This window comes from Hyaena hyaena, unplaced genomic scaffold, assembly GCF_003009895.1.
Source record: "Hyaena hyaena isolate Hyena2069 unplaced genomic scaffold, ASM300989v1 scaffold_18, whole genome shotgun sequence".
Taxonomy (NCBI): Eukaryota; Metazoa; Chordata; class Mammalia; order Carnivora; family Hyaenidae; genus Hyaena; species Hyaena hyaena.
The window spans coordinates 1,317,781-1,322,190 of NW_024080649.1; positions in this window are offsets into that span (position 1 = coordinate 1,317,781).

The window sequence follows — 4,410 nt, forward strand, 5'->3', positions numbered from 1 at the left end:
GCCCCTTCCCCACTCATGCTCTCCCTCTCAAAAATAAACATTTAAAAATAGTTAAATAAATGCATATATACATGCATACATAAATACAAGCCCATAAATGCCCTGGAGAAAGAGGGGGGAGGCAGAGGAAGAAATTCCCACTCTGGAGAATTGGAGAAGGCATCAGTGAGGACTTGTTTGAATGGAAGCTTGAAAAATAAGTACCATGGCAACAGAGGGGGCATGCAGAGTCCCCCAGGCCAAGAATGCAGAGTAAAAGAGTCTGGAGACCCCAGAGGGATTGAAGGGCAGGGAAGATGTGGGTCATGATGTTAGGAGAATATATAAACCTGTCCTAGTCTAGGAGGTGTAGTGTCAGGAAATGTCCTCTAAAGAAATGATTTTTTTTTTAATGTTTATTTATTTCTAGGAGACAGAGAGAGAGACAGTGTGAGCAGGGGAGGGTCAGAGAGAGAGGGAGTCACAGACTGAAACAGGCTCCAGGCTCTGAGCTGGCAGTCAGCACAGAGCCCAACGCGGGGCTCGAACCCACGAACCGTGAGATCATGACCTAAGCGAAAGTCGGACGCTTAACCAACTAAGCCACCCAGGCACCTCAAGAAATGATTTTTTTTTAATTTATTTTAAGTAATAAAATAATACCCAACGTGGGGCTCTAACTCATGACCCCAAGATCAAGAGTCACACATTCTTCCAACTGAGCCAGCCAGGTGCCTCTAAAGAAATGGTCTTTCAACTGAGATGTGACGAATGAATAGGAGGTAATGGGCAAAGCCTAGGGCCAAGGGCAGAAGCAGTGGAAAGGAACATGGTCCATCAAGGGAACTGAGGGGCTAAGAGGAGATGAGTAGGAGCTAGGCTGTATGACTCCTTGAAGATTTTAGACTGGGAAAGCTAAGGAATGACATTTGTGTTTGAGAAGCTTTCTCTATAAGAGGAATAGATTGAGGACCATGTGGAGTAGGGGAGGACAGAAGAGGAGTTAGAGATAAGAGAGAAGACTGGTGTGGTCTGGAGCAGAGATAAAGCTTCTGAATGTTAGCTTTGGGCTCACTTTACACAGGAGTACCTGTATTTCAGACCCAAGACGCAATCTTTCTTTTAATCCTGTTTAGTTGGGCATTTAAAAAATCAAGGGTAGGGGCACCTTGTGGGGGGGGGGGTGGAGCTCAGTTGGTTAAGCATCTGACTTTAGCTCAGGTCATGATCTCAAGATCTGTGAGTTCAAGCCCTGCATTGGGCTCTGTGCTGACACCTCGGAGCCTGGAGCCTGCTTCAGATTCTGTGTCTCCCTCTCTCTGCTCCTCCCCTACTCATGCTCTCTCTCTCAAAATTATATAAACATTAAAAAAATTTTTTTTTAATCAACAGTAAAGATAAAGTGGTTCTGCTTCAGGGTCGTCCAGGTAGCTAATGTTGCCAGAGCATGTAAAGGGTGAAGAACTGTCAGCCTCACTCCATGTTGTGCTTCTCTTCATCTCCAGGGTCATGTCAGAGAGACAGGTGGAAAGATTACACACTTATTTGCTCCTCTCACCCAGGTACTCTGCAGGGAAGGCAAGCTATTGCCACAGTAATGAGACATGAAGATCACCAAGTTCACACACTTCTGAGTTATAAATAAAATCCACAGATCTCTGAATTTTATGGGGGTTCCCAAAAGGAGCATGTACAGAGGAGCCATAAATTTCTTTGAGCTGCATGCCTTTGTAGGAGCTAGAGTGAGCTCATACTCTCTGGAAATAGTAAGAATAACCTCCTTTCCTACTTTTCTAGGCCTATCTTGGCCCCACTGAGACGCCTCCAACAAGTCTAAGCCTTGCCGAGTTAGGGTAGCCTCAGCCAGTAGCCCTATAGCCCTGAGTTGTCATATTTCAGGGTCCCAGAACAGTACACAGGCCAACTTACTGGGCAACCCATTGAGGGAAAAATAACGAACTTTTTTCCAACTCCGGCTTTCCCTTTCTTGCCCTATGAACATCTAATAATGCAAGACCCAGAACCTATTCAGCGTGCTTCTAAGGAGGAGCAGACCAAGTCAGTCACCTCTACCCTATTTTCTATTTTCACCGAAAGTGGCTGGCCCTGCCCCTCTCTACAGTTGCTGGCCAATTCTGGGAAAGTCAGCTGTGTTTCTTAATGTCCTTATGTGGCACTTGGTCCAGAAGGCATGGGCAGGAACTGGTGGTCTCAAAGAAAGGGGCAAAGAGTTGTTGCTATGTGGAGCTAAGTGGGCTCAACATGGAGTGGGAAAAGCTCCTGAAACAAGTAGAAAATAAGTGGAGAGGGATTCCTCCCCCTATGCCTGGCACTATTGGGAGAAAGAAGGAAACAGGGTTGGGATGGAAAGTCTGTGTCTAAAAGGAGGGGCAGGGCCAAGCTGACAGGTTGGCTATACATAGAGTTTTAATGGCTCCATCGCACAGAACCTGACCTCTGTTCCTGCCTGGCTTTGCTAACAAGGGTACCCAAAGCTTTCTACTATGAGGAGACTGTGGAAGATGGAAAAGTGATAACTGAAGGGCTGAAGTGGCATTGTTTAGGCTGTCAATGCCACGTACCAGATTCTGCTAGACCCATCAGTCTTTGATGGTCTTCCTGGGTCTGGGCAGGCCTTGATTTCCCTCAGGCTCCATAACTACTTTCCAAGAAGAAGAGGGGCTTTACTCCTACAAGGTGGAGTTTTGGGGCTCAGCCTGTTCTCTCTCTAGACTGCTCTAAGCCACATTACCAGTCACAGGAGCTGAGCTGCTGCTCCCCTATACATTTGATGGTATTCTCATCTGACCTTAATAGCCTGGACCAATTTGCAATTTAGTTAAATTCTTTTCACTAAAGCCAGAAAGATTTGGGTTTCACTCCTATTGTGCTCACTTAAGTAAGTTCACAATTCAACAAATTCTACAAAGCTGGAGGAATCATTCCTCTTGTTTGCTGGTGGGAGAGGTAAAGCTCTCTGAAACTCCTCCCTGGGCAATGCATAGCAATGTAGTCATCTGAGTCAGGAAGAGCCCACAGCTGTCAGCTGTTAGGCAAGGCTCTGCTGTGGCCAGGTGCTGACCTCCATTTTCTAATTTCCACCTTATCTCCCCAGTGTCCCTACCCCAAACCATAATATTCCTCTCCAACCCCACTCTAAGTAGAGTTGGTCTCAAGGGACTCTGCCTGGGGCAGAAACATCCCAGAACAGCCTGTAGGATGAGAGAATGAACCGTTCTACTGCTTTGCCACCTCATCTGGATCAGAAAAAAAAGGTATTTGTGAGTATCTGTTAAGCCTTTTCTAGAACCCTTGGGAGCTGCCCACTCATGGGCAGGTCCTAAGTCCCATCCAGTCTGCTTGTCATTGGAGAGTTGTCCCCAAAGCCTTGGGCTTGAAAATAGCCTATGGCCTAACAACCAGGGCCTCACTGAGGAAAAAATGTTGATCTGGAAACTTCCAGGAGTCCTCAAGGACCAGATATTTCCTCTCCCTCCTCCTGACATGGGATGTTGAACAAATGGGAGGGAATCAGCAAGAAGCCCCTTCAGTGTTGGACATCCTGCGCATATGCCAAAGGCTGGTGTTGGGTGCCAGACTCTATCACTGGCCATCAAGCCCCATTTTTGGAAATCAGTGTTGGGGCCTGCTGTGTTAAAACCTGGTCTGGGAGGCAAGAGGCATGTTTGTTTGTTTGTTTGTTTTTAATTTATTTCTGAGAGAGAGACAGCATGAGCAGGGGAGGGTCAGAGAGGGAGACACAGAATCTGAAGCAGGCTCCAGGCCCGGAGCTGGCCGTCAGCCAGAGCCCGACACGGGGCTCAAACCCACGAACCATCAGATCATGACCTGAGCTGAAGTCAAACGCTTAACTGACTGAGCCACCCAGGTGCCCCAAGAGGCATGGTACTTGGCAGAATCCCCCTTACTCTCTGGGCCTCAGTTTCCTCAGCTATAAAATTATGGAGTTGGACTATTCACTCTCGAAGGTTCTTACTGTTGCATTATCTGATATTCTGAGCTGGACCCCAGAATGACTCACCTTGGTAGCCCCATCAAACTGTGGAGCTGTCAGCAGGCTTAGACTTGAGGCCTGGCACTGGACTCTGCCCAGCACCCTGCCCAAGGCCTAGTCTGCTGTCTCATTCTTCTCTCTTGGGGAGGCTAAAACTGAGCTCTAATTGCAGGATAGCAAGTTGTGATGCTAGGATTGTGGGTTAGGGCTGAGGTGAAAGGCCTTAGATTTCCCTAAAAAGCATCCTCAGGTAGTCTGCGTCTGTGCTAATGGAAGAGACCTGGTGTGTGTTTTTTTCTGGGCAGGGCTGCCAGTGGAAAGATCAGCAGTGTGTGACCTGCAAGCGGGTGGTAACACTGAGAGGTCAATGGGGTATAAATGTCTTTATCCCCATTACCATATACCTGACCAGGTCA